At 47.7% G+C, this 20,569-nt stretch overlaps 1 pseudogene; it reads right to left on the reverse strand.

Moving 5' to 3' along the window:
• Nucleotides 1–2,466: 2,466 nt before the first annotated feature.
• LOC120841971 lies at nucleotides 2,467–6,196 on the reverse strand (annotated as a pseudogene).
• Nucleotides 6,197–20,569: the final 14,373 nt, after the last annotated feature.

The raw sequence follows: 20,569 nt of genomic DNA on the forward strand, positions 1-20,569 counted from the left end.
ACGAAGAAGACTGTCCAGTAAAAGGTGACAAATTTGACGCAAAGGTAGCTTTGACAGTGAAGCGCCGATTATAAAAATTAACAAATTTATACAGTTGGTAGGAGTTGCTCCAGAAATGTGGAAAGACTGGCACATTCAACTATATTTCTAGACAGGTTGTTCCAATCGGACACAGTGCGCGAAAAAAGAATATTTAAAAGTATCTACATCGGAGTGACATTTGATGATTGTTTTTGAGTGCCTGAATCGGGCGTTTGTCGTTTCGGAAAAAGTCATATATTTATCTTGTAATATTCTTATGGTTCTACTCACGATAGTACTATCGATAGATTTGCACCTCTAGTGTGTAGTAGTATTTGCGTGCGGAGCGAGCACAGTTGCCGCACCGCCGCTCGCCCCCCTTCCTCCTTTCTTCGCCCGAACTACCGTCTTCGTCATCACTGAAAGCTGAACCAAAGTTGGGATGGTAAATGCTTGGGCTAGTTGGTGTCCCATTTGGAAAAGTAAAGCGAGCAAAAGAGAAGAGGGAGCGACGCGAACTACTAGCGTCGCAAAACTATGGGCAGTAAACCGTCGACAGAACGATCGATTGGTTTACAATAGTTAACTATCGATAGTTTTCCGATAGTCGATTAACGATAATTTCTCGATAGCCGACCATCAATAGTACTATCGGCTGCTTTTTTTTTCACAATCGATAGCCGGATTTCCGGCGACTATCGATAGTACTATCGATAGGTTTGCACCACTAGTGATCTCATTTCTGAATATAGGGCGCAGTCATCTTCAAACAATTTTATGCGAACATTAGGGGGCGCTGCGAGCAGCCGAGGAGAGCGGACGTCTTTCAAAACGGTTCCCCCTTTGCTGAGCTTAATTGTGTGCCTAATTAGCTTCCATCCCATTGATTTTGGTGTTAATCGCTTGGCGGTGACGAGAGGCACCCGTGAAAATCGCGTTTTTGAAATCGACCCATGATTTGCGGAATTAAGTCCGGAGCGCAGCCGAGGGCCGCCAGCCCTAACCGAGCGGGCTCGCCGGCGGTGGGATTTCTTTGCTGGAGATGGTTTCTAAAGTGAGTACGGGCAACGGAAACACGGTTGTGGAGGTTCCCGGTATAGATATAGACCCCGAGGACTTCATGCGCAGGATGGTTGTTGTAGTAACTAAAGTCGGTCACCCGTGAAATAAAAAAGAACGCAGGGCCGAGGCGGCCTGCTAAAAAGGGATGCAGTCTCACATGCCGAAGCGAGGCGATGCGGCGGGCGCTGGCAGGGCCCAAGGGCGGGAACGCCCGGAGGAAAGAGGACACGTCCACTAGCGTCTGGGTCCAAACATGTACTCTTTATTTAGGGGGAAACAACCCGGGGGCACGGCCCGATGGGTGTATACTAACGCCGCCTGGCCACGGGTATTAGTGTGGCAGTTAGTGGCGCCATCTGGTTAGTGTGGCAATGACTAAAATGGAAAATTTAAATACCACACTTTCCTTTCCTTAAAAAAAATAAATACCTATCCTTCCCTCTCTTAGGAAAAAATGGGAAGGCTGTCTGTACAAAAGCAGCTATAGTCTCTGAGACAAAAGCAAGCGTCACAGGGGAAAGAAAAGACTGAACTGACTGACGGTATCAGTGAAAGTGTTAAATGGAGACAAAAATGGAAAAATGCAATGCATAGTTTGACAATTACGATAATGGCGAGTAAGCGACGCGACAAATGCAGTGTAAAACATATGACATCTCGTAAGGCTGAATGAAACCTTAGGGCAAAAATGAAAATTGGGCAAGACGTTTGGCAAAGGAAAAAAAAAAATTAAGGCAGGACACTGGGCGAGTAGCGAGTTATACAATTCTTACTGCATGCTGCAGGAAATAAAAGCGAAAACTTTTCATAAAAAAAAAAATGTTCATGGACATGTAGTAGCACTCGAAGTAGTTGTCTTCTGAAATGTCTGTCACCACACACACGAAAAAAAATTCACTGAGGTTGGTTCTGGTTAATGTTCATTGGTTCCTGTATGCACTTATTGAACTTAAATTAAAAGGTCCTTCAGAGTCATCACATAGGCTTTAAAGCGTCCTGGCAGTCGCCGAGTTCGACGTGGGCGACTCTCTTGTAGGGGAGTGGATGTGTCGGGACCCTGGCCCTGGGTTTCTGGAGGATCCAACGGGGGTGTTGGCTCACTGCCTGATGCCGATGGCACTCTCACTGGGGACGGCACTGGTACCGGTTCTGGTGCACCTTCGAAGGAGGTGCCGGAAGCTGCACCCTCGGCAGCCGTCTCTGTGCGGCTGGAGGACCAGCTGGCTTCCGACCAGCTGCTGTCTGGCGACGTCCCAGGAGTCAGGCTCTGCTCAGGGGACTGAGCATTCTTCTCGGGCACAGGTTGCACCTCTGCAAAACCCTCGGGGAGGGGACTCCCAGCTGGAACAGGATCCTCAGGAAAAGGAGGAGGGACCTCGGGACTCAGGCCAGAGTCAGGACGTTGACCATCAGGGTCTGGATTGGTGGTGTCCGGGCTGGCCGGACCAAGAACAGGAACAGGCGGCTCTGGGAGAGCCGGCCGGACTGCAGGCGGAACAACTGCAGGGAAAAAAGGGGGGTCCGGGGGGAACAAATCTTCCCGGAACCAAGACGTTCTTGTCGATGAAGGTTGGAGAGTTTTGTGCGTTAACTTCGAAGCATGCTAAATGGATCCATCGTCCAGCCGGTATGTAGCTGGACCCACTTGGTCTTGGATCTTCTGGGGAGCAGCATACTTCATCTGTAACTTTCCTCTGTGACGAGGTTTGTTGACCTTGACGGTCTGTCCAGGAATGAATGTCGGTCGCTTGACAGCACGTCTTCTGTCTGAGTATATCTTCATTCGTTCTTGATATTTCTTGATTGTTTGTGGAAGCCTTTCTTGGACTATAGATCTTGGGACTTGTGGGTTGGGGACTGGACGCCCCAAGAGATGAAGACGGTTGCGATGGTTCCTGCCGTGAAGCAAGAACGCAGAAGTCTCTCCTGTCGCAGCATGACGAGTGGCACGGTACACTCCCAAGTATTACGTGACGGCGTCTCGGAGGTTGCGTTGCTGTACGACAGCCAACTGAATGGTGGACTTCAAGACGCGGTTGAAGCGTTTCACCTGTCCATTCGCTTGAGGATGGTACAGGGATGACCTGAGATGACGAATACCCTGACTCTTGAGAAATTCTGTAAATTCCCTGGAGATGAACTGGGGGCCGTTGTCAGTGACTATTTCTTCCGGCAACCCCTCTCGTGCGAAAACAGTCTTTAGAAAGTCTATCACAGACGCAGTCGGGACGTTGTGGACACTCATGACCTCTGGCCACTTGCTGTGGTAGTCCACAAGCGTTACGAAGAAACGTTCGTTGCGCGGTGCGCGTTCGAACGGACCAACGATGTCCATACCTAACTTCGTCCAAGGACGAGATGGAAAATCGACTGGCTGTAAGGGTGCTCGGAATGTCTTCGCAGGTTTGTCCGTAAACTGACAGATGTTGCAATGTTGGACATATTGCCTGATGTGGAGAGATACTTGAGGCCACCAGTAGAGTTCTTTGATGATGCCTGTGGTCCTCGTGATCCCTTGATGCGTTTCGTGCGCTATCTCGATGACCTGGTCACGTAGACTGGTCGGCACGACAATCTTTTCGGCATTAAACAGCAGTCCATCCACCTGGGACAGCTGTTCTCGGACTGCGAAGTAGGGCTTGAACCCTGGAGGCAGCTTGTCTTCAGCTGGCCATGTTGACGAGATGTACTCCATGACCTTCGGTAGTATGGGGTCACGAGCTGTTGCGTCTTGGAAGTCGCGCTGGTTTAGTGAGGCGCAGACGATGGAAACCACTTCTTCAGGAAAATTCGTGCCATTTTCGGTGTCCTTGACGGGCAGACGGGACAGTGCGTCTGCAACGGTGTTGTCAGCTCCCTTGCGATACTCCATGATGAAGTTGTAGCTGAATAAACGAGCTGTCCAACGGCTGATACGTAGCGGTCGGACTCCGGTGCCCTGCGTAGACAAAGGGTGACGAGTGCGCGATGGTCGGTGCGGATGGTGAATTGTCTTCCCCATAGGTAGGTATGCCACTTCTCGCACGACCACAGGATCGCCAGGGCCTCCTGTTCTCCCACGGAGTACCTTCGCTCGGTGTCCGTCAAGGAACGGCTTGCAAAGGCCACGGTCTTGAGCTTCTGCCCGTGCTGTTGTTGCAGAACTGCTCCAAGGCCGTAGTTCGAAGCATCGGTCGACACGATGACCGGCAACGTCGGGTCGAACATCGTTAGGATGGGTGCTTTCTGGAGAGCTGTCTTGACTTCCTGGAAGGCGCTCTCGACGCCAGGAGTCCAAGAAAAAGAGTTGCCTTTGCGCAACAAACGACGCATCGGTTCGACTACTGTCGCGCAATGTGGAATGAATTTGCCATAATATTCCACTAAACCAAGGAATGCCTTGAGTTGCGTTGGATCGGACGGTGTAGGAAAGTTTAGAACGGCTTCTATCTTGGACGGAAGGGGCGCTACGCCTTCCGCGGATAGACTATGACCGAGAAAAGACAAAGTTGGAACGTGAAAAACCGCCTTTCGGTTCAGCTTCATGCCGGCGGACTTGATCCGGCGGAGAACTTCACGCAGGTGTATGTCATGCTCTTGAGGGGTCGATCCGTAGACGATTACGTCGTCTAAGTAGAACTGTACGCCGGGGCAGTCCTTAAGGATCTTTGACATTACTTGTTGGAACGCGGCTGGCGCGGAGGCCAGGCCGAAGCAGACTCGCTTGAAGCGAAACAAACCCTCATGCGTAATGAACGCTGTAAGGTCTCGACTCTTGGGGTCGAGTCGCACTTGATGGTAAGCCGACGCAAGGTCGAGTTTGGAAAAGCAAGATGCTCCTTTGAGCGAGTTTAGAAGTTCATCGATATGCGGTAGTGGAAAAGAGTTGATCACGACCCGCGGTTAGGAGCCCGTAGATCAACGCACATGCGGATACCGCCGTCTTTCTTCTTTACGACTACGATCGGCGAGACCCACTCGGAGACGCTGACGCGCTCGATCACGCCCTGACGTTCGAGTTTCTGGATCTCGGCCGTTACGGACTCGCGCAGCGTGAACGGTAAACGAGGTAGCTTCGCCTGAACAGGCGGGACATGACGACGGACCGTTATGGTATGCGTCTGGTTTACGACCAGACCCAACTCTGACGAAAAAAGATCTTCAAACTCCTCAAAACCGGGAGGAAGTTTAGAACAGTCGCTCACCGACGACGGGAAGAGATCACTGGAAGATGTCGACGGACCTTGGGCTGTGGGCACAGCCGACGACAAAGTTCTAAAGGCACCAGAAAAATGGGTGGACGGACTGGAGTCCGCCGTTGACGATGGCTGCGGGACCTCAGCCTCGGTTGAATGTACCGGGACGGCTGTACCGAGAGTAGCGGCGTCGATGTGAAAACATTTTAGCGGTACGCCAGACAAGATCATCTTGAGGTCATGCACCGCGTCAACTCCAAGTAGGGAACGACCGTTGCGTACAACGTAGAAAAGAATGGTCGCGAAGCGATCCCTGAACACGACGTTCGCGTGGAAGCAGCCCAAAACTGGAATCGAACCCTTCAGGTAGTGCACCAAAGTGCGCGGCGGCTTTGACAACTTGATGCGGCCGCTCCGATTAATGCGGTTGAAAGTCGCATCTGACAGAATTGAAACTTCAGCGCCGGTGTCGATGAGTATGGAAAGAGGGAAACCGTTCACCTCTACATCGGCTGTGAAGCTCCGGCGCTGGGGACGGGGTCGTTGCTCCTGACGACCTCCGGGCGACCCCACTGTGTAGACGCTGGGCCGCAACTCGTCGTCGTCATTCGAAAACGTGACGACGCCTTGCACGGGGGTGCCTGTCGGACCAGCTTGTCGACGCTCGTAGTAGCCGCGGGCAGAAGCCCGCCGCCCAGAAGGAAGGGCCAGTTGACGTTGATCCCGGTCGCGCCTCGGACGGCTTCGACACACATTTGCGAAGTGTCCCACACGGCCACACGAGAAACATGTGGCTCCGGATGCTGGGCACTCACTCATCTCGGGGGTGGCTTCGTCTTCCACAAAAAAAAACAACCGTCGTCGCGAACGACACGACGCGCGCCAGGTGGAGGATCGCGTGGGCGCGCACCAAAGAACGGTCGGGAGGGAGCTCGCGATTGCCGGTGTAGGACGCCGATTTCACTACCCCTCCGCTTCGACTACGGTAGTGCTTATGGCGTACGCCAAAATCAATACCGTAGTCATATCGGCGTACGCCATAGTCAATACCGTAGTCTTTTTCGCATACCCCAAACACACTACCCTTACGCCGAATTCAATACCTTGAATAACGTCGGTTGAGCAGGGGTTGAGCCAGGTTGAGCTCCGCATTTCGCTAAAACTGGCGGAAGTAAGTTTCTGCAGCATACCACCCTGATTGTTTGTTGTTGTATGTATGAGCGGCGGAACGCACGCGGCAGGCGTTGATTAATTGTGATTAGTTTTGATACGGCTGACGGCGCGCAGAGCTGAAGGGCACAAGCAATGAAGCTTGGTGTGATTCTGTGTCGATGTGATTTGACATCGCTTCTTTCTGGTTCTTCGATCATGGCGAAAATGCAGGTCGCCCAACTCCCGAGTGATTCGAAGGCAAGAGTGGTAGCCTGTCCGCTGGTCTTTCAATCTGGGACCGGACATTTCGTCGAACGCCGTTTCATCGAACGCCGTTTCATCGAAGCCGTTTCATCGAACGCCGTTTCATCGAACGCCGTTTCATCGAACGCCGTTTCATCGAGCACCGTTTCATCGAAGCCGTTTCATCGAACGTCGTTTTATCAAACGCCGTCTTATCGAACGCCAGGGTGGCATTCCCGCTTCCTGAACGTGGTCGGAGGTGCCCATCCCGGGTTCTGGAAGTTTTTGACTTGCATCGCCGCAGAACATCAACTGACAGAAGGCAAGCTGGAGGCGATGTTGAGTTCCCAAGAGCCTCCTCGCCAGAAGAAGGCCATAGCATGAGAAGGTCCGCCTTTTTTATGAGAACCGACGGAGCATGGCTGGGGGGGGGGGGGGGGACTTTTTGAGAGCAATTGCTCATCATCTTAAACGGTGAATGGCTGCCGCACGAACACATAAACCCCCGAAAGTTTTCAAATAAAATTTGAAGTGACGTACTTACTTTTGACTTCATTGAGTCTTAGAACTAAAAAAAAAAAAATGTTTCGTTGTAGTTTTATAAATAGCACTTCAGCTTTAGCTAATGCAAGCTTCGGGCAGTAAAAAAGTATCAATAGAAAGACATGACAGGCTAGGAGGCTCACAGTGAGGGCCTTAGCTCACAGGGCTAAAGTTGTAGCGCCTGCGCAAAACCTAAGTCGCCTTCTGGCCTCCGCGAGTTGGAGTCCGCTCTTACCGGCAGTGCGACGTTTTATTTAATTGTTACAATACCCTCAAGGCCCATCGGGTAATACAGAGGGGGTGAATAGATAAGCACAATATGCGAAACAAACGTAAAAATCGGAACAAATATCCTCATGGGTTACTTGCATCAAAATAATATGCTTGGTATTGTTAGACTGCGTTTGCACGGCGACGTGTTCGCACAACGACGCACACTGCTCGAGTAGATGATTCGGTCCTGCAAACGACCGGTTATACAGAATTTCAGGGAGACGTAAGTAACCACAGATATTTTTCTGTAAATCTCGTGCGAGTTTGAACAGCTACAAGTTTGTACATTAAAAAACCTGACGATGAAATGGGTGAATGACACGAAAATGCACTCGATCCGTGCATAAAAGAGCATCTTTCACACTTTTTATATAAAAGACATTCGATGAAATGGCCATCAGCGATTCGATAAAATGGCGTTCGATGAAACGGCGTTCGATGAAACGTCCATTTTTTCGATGAAACGGCGTTCGACGAAACGGCGTTCGATGAAATGTCCGGGAACCCTTTCAATCGCATGCACTGTCGTCATTTTGGGCACAGCGGAACAAAATAAGACGTTCATTATTTTAAATAGCGTGCGATCGGCCTGTCTAGGTTCTGGCGACACCGTTTCAGGCTGTAGATGAGAAAAATTAGCCACTACAGTACGACTGCTAGCCTGGGGTCTGTGCCTCACAACAGATCGAAACGGGTGGGGGTGGGGATCCCTGGCAGCGGGACCTTTCGCCGTACGAGCTGCGGTGCGCTAACACACTCGACCTCCGATACCCCCTTGGGTCACAGCGCTTGCTGAAAGAAGTTTGGATCGTTTTACGCAGATTTTGCAGTGCGTACGAGACGCACAACAGCTACGTACTACGTCCTAGATGCCCAAACTGAGGCTCGCTACTTGTGTGCGGCTCTCGTGATCTGGGGAACAGTATGCTCGCCATGAAAATGTTGCAGTGAGAAGTACGGAAAAGTAATATTATAAAAGTAGAGTATCTAAAACTGGCTTGCATTGTCACTGAACATATGAAAATAAAACTGATTAGGAATGCCGATCAGATCGGGTGGGAATGTTATATAATGTGCTCAAGGTATGTGTGAAGTTGCGTCGCGTCGGCACAGGAATTCAAACTTGTTGCTCCTAAATTCTTCCAATGTTGCTGGTAGCTTTTTTTTTATATATATATATATTATTTATTGTAACTTTAAAGGCCCCAACAGGAGCATTACACAAGGAGTGTGTGTGTGTCTGTGGGGGGGGGGGGGGGGGGGGGGGGAAGTACATGAAAAATACAAAAAATCAACACATGAACAGACAGGTGGCTGACACCTACAGTGCTGGTAAGTAATATAAGCAGTGAGAACAATTGTGTGTGAAATAAAACTGGTACATAAATACACTAGCAAAAAGAGTGATCAAAGCATTGCGGAACAAGACGGGGTCACTTATGGCCAGGCACAACCAGGGTAATGACCGACTCACGCCAAGCATACCGGAGGTTCCAGTTGGACTTGGTGTCCTGAAAAGCGCTGCAGGTGCTCAATAACAAAAGACCCCCAAAGGAGCCCATATAATTTGAATGGGTACCTGCCCCCTCCGTGGTAGAGGGCAACAAACTTCCTCACCAGCATGCCCGCACGCTGACTTACCAGGCCACAGCCGTGGAAGAGGTGCAGGACCAACCCATGGTCACCTAAAAGGAAATACTAGTCGCATTCTACTGCAAGGAGAGGCGAAGACTGCCAGCCCCGCATCCTAAGTTAACGCTGGAGGAACAGGTAGCATATAGGCAAATTCAGTCGGGGTCCTTCCCCCACCCCCTTTTACCCAGTCGCATGTTCCCCACTCAATACAGTGGGAACTGCCCAGTGTGCCAAGAGATAGGAGCCCTCCATCACAAAATAGGTGAGTGTATATTCAATCAAGACCACCCACCACCCACACCCTTCCCCCTGTAGAGTGATGGGAGAACTTGCTGTCCAGCCCCGCCCTGGAGAATCAGCTTCAATTGGTCAACAGGGGCCAGGCAGATAAGACAGCATATAGGATCTCCGTAAAGAGGGAAGCCCTTCCTTCCGGCACAGACCATTGTGCTGAAATGCTCAGAATAAAAGTTTATTCAGATATAACGTTAGTAAAATCTGACATATGGTTGTTAGCCACAGTGAACTGAGTGCGAGAAAAAAGAAAGTCACGAATCCAAGAAAGGACCAAAGGGTCGATACCCAGGATAGAAAGTTTTGAAATTAGATGACGATGGGGAACTCTGTCGAATGCCTTCGAGAAGTCGAGGAATACAGCATCGGTTTGGCCCTGCGAGTCAAGGTTAGTGATTAACTTGTGTTTGAGTTCAAAGAGTTACGTCTCACGTGAAAAACCTCTACAAAATCCATGGTATGATTGTAAAAAGTATGATTGGCTTCTAAATATGATATGAGATGGTAGTTTGAGGCCAGCACACGGTCACCGCTTTTAAAGACCTGAATGACCTTCCCCAGCTTTCAGTCCAATGGTATACTCCGTTCCACCTTCAGGCCGAGCGCACTGGACGCCACGAGCTATCCCAGCCGATCCAGTGTCGGGAGAAAATCGCGTGACTTTTCGGTTGGCCAGAGCGACGCAGAGAGCTCAAGGTCACATGACACTCTCTCAACGCTGAATTGACTGGGATAGCTCCTAGCGTTTGCTGCGCTCGGACTGAAGGTGAAACGGAGTATAGGCAATCCTGCTGTGATGACTAAGAAAATATGAATCTGAGGAATTCACTAGATATTACTTTGGTGTTGCTAAGAGCTTTGGGGCTAATATTGTCTGGACCATAAGATGATGAGAGTTTTAAACCTTCTATAAGTCAAAGTATTCTGGAAGCAGAAATGTTAGTGTCAATGGGGGCCATGGGCTCAAAACCAGAGCGAGGCAAACTAGATATATATGATCAATGCTTTCGTTTGATAGTATGGAAGAGAAATATTTATTTAAAGCGGGAGTGCAATGTGGCTCACACGGCGTCTACATCTTCATTCTTTAGTCGGATAGAGTCAGTATTATCTCTGGGTGAAAATACTTTCCAGAACTTCTGGGGGTTACTTTGCAGAATTCTTGCAGGTCCAAAGAAAATAACTTTTTTTTTGTCAACTTTACGCTCTGTACAAGACTTGAGACATGAAAACTAATCGTCCCAGAATTTGTTATTATTTAGTCTTTTAGCTCTTTTATACATGCGCTTCTTTTTGTTGTTTATAATGATCGTAAAGTTTTATTGTACCAGGGGTTATGCCCGTCGCTATTTACAATGACATTCGGAACAAACTGCTGAGTTAGATTATTAAGTTTGTTTTTAAATAGTAACCAGTTTTCTCCCACCGATCTTGAACGAAAGTTTTTGACATACGACTGCTAGAACGATGACAAGTTCCGATTTGTGGTGACGTAGTAATCACCTTTGTTATAGTCACGAATTGTTTGAACAGTTGGGCCTTGCGTCGGCACAGGGATAGATAACTCGATGATCAAAATTCCCTGGTCACTTAAGCCAGCAACACAGTTGACAGTTCTTATTATTTCTGTTGTGCTTGTAAGGGTAAGGTCAAGAATATTGTCGCCATGGGTGGGTTGTTCGACAACCGGGTGTGAGGTTAAAATTCAAACAGTTATATTGAAAAACTCTCGCGCAGCATTTGAGCTGCTCGTGGAAAGATGAACCCAGTCAGTGTCTGAAAATTAAGGTCGCCAAAGATAGCAAAGTCTCCTTTTGGGTAAAGGCTCTAAATGTCGAGCAGTATGGTGCGCAAAGTGTCGCAGTGCTCAGAACCATTGTTCGGTGCCCGATAATATACGATGGGCAGGAGATCAAACTATAAGGGGTACTTTATTGAACTTGTTGTCCCCACAGCAGGGTGTTTACTACCAGAGCATAACAAAGAAATTGAACCTCGTCATCAGTCATGGGCACGTTAACAGCAAAAATTAAAGTAACAGTGTTACAGTTACAGTTGTTACAGTGACAGTTACCGGCTTCAAAAAGTAAAATGTTACAGTCACTGCAAAAACAGTAGCGCCGTTACTTTCTTGTTACAGTACAAAAATTGGACTCAAGAAACCACAAACCAAAACAATATTATTTTATTTGTTACACTACAGTAAGAAGAAAGGTAAACTGAGAAATTAGAAAAATTTAAACCCGAAGGGTGTTTATTTTCTTGTGTGATTTGCCATTTTAGCATTTTGATGTGCATAATTTATTTGCAAAAATTTATAAGTCAATGTTTTTGATGAGCGACATCGAAGATGACGCTTCAAAGGCTGCTTTTCCTAAGACCAAAGCGCTGGTAAGAGCAAAGCATTTATATCCAGATCATGCATGACAAGCAGTCTTGGGCAGTAACAAGTTACTAGTAATGCGTTACCGGTAACTAGAGTTACTTTTTTGGTAACTTTTACCTGTAACGAGTTACTCTTTACTGCTGGTAACTTGTAAATGTAGCACTGTTTCTTTTGTATAGTAACTGTAACTGTAACTGTGGCCACACATTAAACAAACAAAAAATTGTCTGCTTTAGCACACGACTGAAAATTGACGGACAAGTCAGCACGAATCTGGGAGATAAAGGTAGCGGCACCCGCTGTGGTAGGGGCGGCAAACAATGTCCGCTTCACCGACTTTGGCTCACTCTTCTCATGTGGGGACCATCTGCGGGTGTCGGTGCTCGTGCAATATGTCTCTGAGTGTTCCGTCTGGGCTGTGTCGGCACCCCCCTCTCCCTTCCCCTTTGTAGGATATGTCCGTGCTGTCATTTTTACACCCAGCGGGTCACCGTCTCCTCTTCCCTATAAGTTTTCAAGGAAGCCATCCCCACATTGTGCAGAAAGCCGGCGCTTGTTTCACTTATTTGTTCTCTTCAGAGTCGCTCGAGTAAACACGAAGGCAGGTTCAAATGAAATTGCCTTTTTCGTTGATAGCCTCAAGAAACACCCCAATGGTTGGAGACTTTGTTGTGGAACCACAGATGACTTTTTGGACGCAGACGCCGCAGTGGTCGTCATACATTCTCGTTGAGCACCAGAAGGCTTCACTTTGTCTCCTTTCCTGTATATTCTTTCGAAGCTGTTTGACCTGCTATGTTCAGGCCTGCTTCCGAGTATATCCCGTAAGGTAATTATGCGACCATCCGTGTCCTCATTCGTTTTGGAGTGAAAAATAAACAAAAACATTAACTGATGTACGTGGGCCGATGGCAATTTTGAAAAACAGTTGATTCTAAGTTATAGTCATGTGCAAATAGTGGATTTTGAGTTTGAAGCGAATAGTGGTTTTGGCCAAATATTTTCAGTTTGAATATCGAAAAGTTTTCCCACGCCTTTCACTACTGTTGCATATCATATGCTTAGACAAAAAATCCAGCTAAAATCGTGAAGGTTGTTCTACTTGTTCATTTATTCAAATATTTATGAACTGTGACCTCAGAAAGTCTGATGTCATGGGATGGCAATAAACGACGGATCTGATATAAAATGACTTCTATAGAGATGACCAATTATACCCAATTGAGTGAATTTACAAATCTTGCCATATAAAATATTCTTTCTTTAATCTTGAGCTAAAAAGAAAGAATTGCGCATGATGAACGCAGGTTGAAAGGGCATCTCTACCTAACATATACTCTTGCATACTAGTTTAATTTTGAAACTTTTACTACAATGTAGGTAACAGATTCACAAAGCTTCCATTTATTTTCAAATACATCCGGCACGCGTGCACCATCCTGCTTTGAATGTAGGCATTTCTTCCAAGCACATAATTGCGATATTCACACTTTTCGAAGTGTTTATTGCGGCAGGTTACCCCGTTGAGTGCGCTCCTTACCAAGCACCGGTGTAATGCGGAGAAGCAGCACCAGCAAAGCTTGTTTTCGCGAGTATTGCTTCTCCGCAGTGCACCGGTGCTCGGTAAGAAGCGCGCTCAACGGGGCTAGCCCGCTGCAATTAACACTTTGAAAAATGTGAATAGTGCAGTGTATCAGATCTGATGTTAATGTCCAGTTTCAGCCAGCTGTAAAGAGCAGTCGGGCAACCTGAATAAACCAGTTTCGTTACAAGACAAACTCGATGCATGCAGTTCTTCTCGAAGCGAATATCGAATAGCGCATTATTCGAAACTACTATTCGAAATTTCGAATATTTCGAGTACTGGAAGTGTAACCAACTTGAACGACGAAGAAAAGGGTTAACATCATGGTTTCGCTTGCGATGCCATGCCCCGGGGCATGGCATCGCAAGCGAAACCATGATGTTAACCCATTTCTAATGTTAACCCTTAACCCTTCTCAGCAGGGTCAGTTGCCCAACTGACCCCGCTGAGAAGTGGGCTTTTGTAGACATGCGCCGAGAGAGCCGGTAGGTGCCGTTCCAGGCTGCCCGATGCCGTACATGTTGCTGTCCAAGTCTGGCAGCTTGGTCGTTGTTTCTGCTGAAGGGATTGCCGATACATGGTCCAAGTTGACGCACAGGCCATGGTAGACAAGATTTTTTCTTGGAGATGATCAGGCCCTGTTGATGAGCGTGTAGCTGTCAGCAAAACCTGAACGACAAAGGAAAGGGTACATATCATGTTTTCGTTTGCGATGTTGTGCCTATGTCCAGTATATGACCATTTCTCCGCAACATTAAGAACAATTTATATTTTCTGCCTAGAGCTGCAGTTTTCTATACTTTGTCTCCCCTTAGCATGGGCTGTTGCCACAGGTTCTACAAGTGTGAGCTAATTGCTTTGGATCACGCCATGGCGGTTGCACGAGTGCTCATTCAGTGCGAGCGCTGTGAAGGCAGTCGAGGCTACCATCTCATGTTTGCGCAGCCTTTGTGGTTAGTCCATGCTAAGGTGCGAGGAAATCTAACATGCTGAGCTTGTACCCATTCAGCCGAAAAACTAATTACTTTTATCTAATTGGAGGCGTTTGGCTAACAGGTAGGAGAGAGAGAGAGAGAAATTTTATTTACAATGATGCTTCGTCCGCATTATCTGCGTCTCATCAGTGGTCAAAAAGATGCTGGCAGTGAGGGCGGCAGCATGGTCGACCCCTGCGACGTTGAGAATGTTTGACACTAATTGGGGCCATAGTGTCAGTTGTGCTTCCCGGGGTTGGGCGGTCCAGCTCTTCCAACTGACAGATGGAAGGCATGAGGAGGAAGGGGGTGAGGTAGTATGGAGATGATTGTGCACGGGTACAGATTGGTTAGGGCACTAGTTATTAGGCACGCGTATTCCAAAGCGCCGCAAAGCAATATTTAGTCGACATTTAAGCCATTGCATGGTGCAGGCACGTAGCCAGGATTTTGTTTTGGGGGGGGGGGGGGGGAAGGGGGGGGCCGCCCATGACAAAATGCTGTATGAGGGGGAAGGGGAAAGGAGGTCCCAGCAAAATGGAAGATTTCGGGGAGAGCCCAGGCCCCTTGAAACCCCTTCCCCCCCTGGCTACGTGCCTGGCAAGGTGTATACATGAGTAAATCATAGTGTTGCAGGGGGGAGGGGGAATATATTGTGTTGGCGAGACCTGAAAAGTTTAAATTTCGGTAACAAATCACTCCTTTTTATTATTTCGTATACACCGTGCACATTTCTTTTCCTTGCATTTGCATACTGTTTGGTATACACATCTAATACATTTGGTTAGAATATTTCTTAGTATAGTATTTATTTTTGTAGATACTATGTCCATGTTCAGATCCCCAGCTAAAATTCCCATTAGATGCAATTGGAATTTTAAGTAGTTTTAACCAGAATCAATTGGTTTTAGTGGGTTCTAATCGGAAGCACATTGGTCAATGGGTCTCACCAATTGGAATAATTTTTCCAGTTGGAACCTGAATGGGTTCCAAATGGCTCTCATTGGTTTCCATTGGCAGGGATCAATTGGTTGTCTGAAAACCCAACTGGTACCAATTGCAAATTCCAATTGGAATCTAATGGGAATTCTCAACTGGGATGTCGTATGCAAATTAACCTTCAGCATCAGCATCTTCGTTGCCAAGCATATTTTGTCCCTTCATCAGGGAAAGCAACCTTTCACCGGTGCGATAGTTTCGTTTAACTGTGTCTTTCATCTATTCTGGGTTCGTGACAGCCGAAGCGAAAAAAAAATGCCGTCCTACAAGCGCACTGGCAGGACAGTGGGACCTTGGCTGGAAAAGCGTTATCTGTCCCCGCCTAAATGGAGACGTCTGGTCACTTTATTGAAGGCTAAACATAAAACAGCGCAAAACAATGAGGACTAGCTCCACAGGACTAGTGCAGACTGCACTAGTCCTGTGGAACAAACACCACAGGACAGGAAGGGAACAAACACCACAGCGACGAGCACTGCACTGTGCAGTGCTCGTCCTGTGGTGATTGTTCCCTTCCTTAGAGCTTTGTTTTGTGCTGTTTTACCTATATAACCTTTAACCAATCATAAACCTGAAATTTTTTTAATCTACTGTGGTTGCCCTTGCAATTGCTTGCAGCTCCTGTACCATCTGCTCAGCCTGCCTGTGAGTTGCCGGTGATGAGGTGCGCTGGTGACTCAGATAATATTTATGCAATAAATCACGCCGTTGCCCAAACAAACCTTCATTAACACTTCAATTGTGTCTAACAAAGACCATAGATCCTTGATTACTACGCTCGACAACATGCTGCTAACCACTCACACCTCCAGCCACTTGGTGTATAACAACCTGAAATGCTTTTCCTTCCACTGAACCAGCAAAGCATACGTGAATTTCATTCCAGGCTGTTGGCCATTCTCAATGTGTCAGTGCTTTTAGCTTGGTTTTCTGGTTATTTGGCATTGAGTAAGAGATCCAGACATAGTGGTCCCGGACATTATGGTCCCAGACAATATGGTCCCGGACAAAATGATCCCGGACAATATGGTGACGGACAAAATGGTCCCAAGTGCTAGGCTGGACAAAATGGTCCCATGTCATTTTCGCGGCAATTTTCTTTTTATTCTTGCTTTTTTGCTTTATTTTTGCTAAACATTTGTGACATGAGCCGTTGGTGATTTTGAAGTTAATTTTTTTATTGCTTGGTCTTCACAGGTTTATGTTATTAAATGTGATTCGCAAAATACTGGTATATCGAGCGTTCGTCAATCTAGAGTTCATATTTTTCACCCATAATTTTTGCCATTTGTTCTACTTTTCGTGTGTTCAACTTGAGTTTCAACCAGTCTACCGAGAATTGCAACAGCAACTTCAAACAATCTGCACACAGTACGTACAAGGGAGCCGTATCATGAATGACCCTCCGAAGGGCGTGGACCAAGTGCCATTTCAAGATCGTAGACCTTTTGGTTGGATTGGGTTTTTATGGCGTAAGGGCTGCTGAGGCCAAACAGCATCAAAGAAGGGTAGACCTTTTGTGGGAACGTAATAAAATGTGTCATGTGTTCAAAAGCATGTTTATTATTTTCCATTCTTATTTTCTAACATTGCATCGAAACATGCGGTATCTGCACGATAAATTGCCTTTATTCCCCCTATGACGAATCAACATGTCACGAATGGACCGTATTTCATATCTAACACTCACCTTAAAAGTAATCGCTGCAGATATCAGCGACATTTTAGACAGTGCGTCAGAAGTGTCGGAAATTTTACTTGGGACCATTTTGTCCAGGTTTGCGCTCGGAACCATTTTGTTCGGGATCATATTGTCCGGGATGATACTGTCCGGGAACATTTTGCCCGGGACCATTTTGTCTGAGACCATATTGTCCGGGACCATATTGTCCTACACCCATTGAGTACACTCTGCCATATATGCTATTTTCACCAATTCCTGGCCATCACCTATAGCTTCTGGCACAGGCTTTCATGGCGATGATTCTTCAGTATACGGAGCGCACCAGAGTCAGCGACCCAGACCGTGGATCCATTGGTATCACAACACATGATCCCTGCATTAAACAACATCATGTCACTAACACACTGATCTCACCAGCTATTGTGCACATGCTTGGTGACGTCATAACTGCTCACAGGGGACAGACGGCCGTGCACAAGACAGGTGGTGTCGTTTCGTGTGCTGCACGCACAGGCCCTCAGCGGGGTTATCGCGCGTGCAGGGAACTGCAGTTCCCAGAATGAATAGCGGCAGCAGCAGCGTAACAAAACTCTTGAATAGGTAAAAAATATCCTCTCTGGGGCCTCCAACATTTGTACTCCAAACTGCGTCGGAAACGTGCGAAAGAGTGAAATTTTATGTGGTCTTTTCTGCCAGCTTCTGGAACATAATAAGAGTCTGTTGCAGGTCAAGAATAGCAGGAGAAGTCTCTGTCCCTCTCTCCCGACATTAGCGAAGCGAACACTGGAGAGAAGCAAACCACCTATCATGACAAGTAGAGGTGGTTTCCTCTTCTCCACTCTCATGCTATTCTTGACCTGCAACAGACTATAGCGCCCTTGTCAACGCGTGCAACATGAGCAGAACTGTGGGAGGGTTGGGCTCATCATTGTCCGCAGGAAAGGCAGTCTGCTCAAAATGTCTGCGTTCAGATTCTTCAACGCACAGCTACAGGCAACACTGAATTTGATCAGTAACCTGCTGGCACCAGTCATCATCATGGATCGTGTTGATCAGCTCGAGGCAAGGATGCCGAAAACCTCGTCCACGGAGTTTTCGTGCAGCGTGGACTCTGACGTACACTGCTGCAAGAGTCCGCAAAGACAAAAAGGTCCAAGGCGCATAGGAAGAAGGTTCCTGCTCAAGCTGAGTCAGCCGCTGACACTGCAGTCGCTGACCAACGTGACTGTCAGCTCGGTTTCTCAGCTGGGCACGGACATCATCGCCTGGTTTCACCAGATGGATTTCTGGTTCCAGACGTTTAAAGTTGCACCAGGTGAGGCTATCCCATTGATTGTATCCAAGCTACCACCAAAGGACTCCATGTGGATTAGGTACCGCCTCAAGACAGCCAAGCTAGCAACGTAGGAGCAAATGAAGAAAGCTTTCCGTCGTCGTTACAACCTGGACAACGAAGCTGGGGTGAAACAAAAGATGTTCAGCACAAGTCAGCACTCGGGAGAGTCCTGCACCGACTTCGCCTTCCGTAAACTGGAGCTCATCCATCAGTGCAGCTACCCAGAGACGAAGGCGGAGAAATGCAAGGTTATCCTGGTCACAATCTTCCACAATGCACGAAAGCATGCTTCGACAGGCGCTTCGCTTCGTTGAATGAGCTGCTGGACTCTTTCCTTTGCTTGGATCAGGTTGTCTTCAGCCAACCAAAGACACCGGTTTTGGCTCTCGCTGCAGAGCCAGTGCCAGCTGTGCAGGGACAAAGAAAGTGCGCTCCTTCCTGCTCTCGAAGCAAAGCCGGTCACCGCCTCATCGGAACGCTGACGACAGCAATCGTCACCAGCACCCTTCTACAACACAGAAGCAAGAGAAACAGCATGTGTCGCTTCAGCATGCGTCAAAAACTTTGCGGGACTTTGGTGTTCTTCGTCCCAATACCCTGAAGTTCGTCCGCTCTGTCTCATTTGCAAGAGGAGCGGCCACTTTGGGAGGGGGGGGTCACGCGATGCCGGCAAGAGCTGACCCCAGAATTTCTGGAATGGCAACGGCACCTTGAGTCTGTTGCATTGTTGACGGAGGAAAGTGAAAACCCGATGCCCCTGCCGCCTGGAAGGTGTCATCAGTAGTTTGTTACATCACCTCTGGTGCTGCAGTGGGCATCAAGACAATTAAGCTTAGCAATGCAGACACTGAGCCAATTTTGCGTTGATGAAGCCTTCTTTTGCCAGGGGACTTCTGTCTCAGAACCTTGGAAAGTTGTCAACCCTCAGCACCAACGTCGGTGTCACATTCAACAGCGGTACGCAGCTCGGAAGTCGACCTCCAGACAAATCAAGCTTGCTCAAGAAAAGCAAGAAAGCGACTTTGACAGTGGTGCATGTATGTTCTTTTCGAGAAGGACTAGCTCGTGTTGTAGGAGACCTCACTCATTAGAGTCAAGGCAACACTACGATTTACTGGCCCTCTCCAAATTGTGAGCCGGCTCTCTCCCGCGAACTGTGAGTTTGAATTCGTGGACGGTACTGGCCGCGATGTAGTGCACGTGGAGAAACTGAAGCCGGTCGTCAAATTTGTGCAGCCTCTACCTGGTGACTGAACTTTTGTAATGTATAGCATGCAAACTTTATACGGTTTCTTCTCATTTATCACGTCGTATGTATATCATTATTTAATCATGTGTATATTGCTCAACGCAGTATTTGTTTAGTGTTTGTCGCGTGGGAGCGTGATATCAGGTTGACACTTAAAAACCTTGGCATGCGACGAGCTGCAAAAGAGACATCGCTCTGAAGCGGCTCGTGCGAGCGCTCATGATCGAAATAAAAGAAGTAGTTTTGGCATGGCAGCTGATGACGTTGACGTGTCTTTCCTGAGCACGGTGCCCATTTACCTTGATGACCGATCCAGGTCGTCACAATAACATTACCCAGGTAAATTTCCATGATGGGTTTTCCTGCTAGGACTGTCTCCTTGTAGAGCTGAAAAATTGCCGCAGCAGCCGAAATTTTCAAGAACATCCTTTTCACTCTGTGTAGTCCTTTGATGGTGTTTATGGTGAGCATATCTGCTGTCTCCACTGTCACACACAGCGAGTGGAATGCCTTGTGGCTGGGGCCTCTGCTGTGGTCTGCATGGGGGTGGGTCGGGGCACAGCGATTTTTCTTATCTTCCCCTCTGGGTTATGATTATTCGTTGTTTCCATACGTGTATATGTGTTATCTTGTACTTACGACTACTGTTTGTTTATGTTTACACCTACTCAGCGGCGGGCTAGCAGGTGAACATGCGTAAGGGTACTAACCTTTCTGTCTAGCCTTGCAAGCCGCTGAGTGGGCAAACTTTCTCTTGCAAATAAAAATTATTATTATTATTATTAGTAGTAAGGTCCGGTGTTGAAAAAATAGTGCCTCCAAGCACGCTCGCCACAAAATCTGTTACAGCCCGCATCAGATTTACCGCCAGTTTTTCAACCGCGTTCAGTGTTGCGTGTGCCTTAGCTTTGGAGCATCCGGAGTTCTGCCTCCACTGCGGTACACATTGCAAACGGAA

Source organism: Ixodes scapularis, unplaced genomic scaffold (genome assembly GCF_016920785.2).
Source record: "Ixodes scapularis isolate PalLabHiFi unplaced genomic scaffold, ASM1692078v2 PGA_scaffold3__209_contigs__length_174095766, whole genome shotgun sequence".
Lineage (NCBI taxonomy): Eukaryota > Metazoa > Arthropoda > Arachnida > Ixodida > Ixodidae > Ixodes > Ixodes scapularis.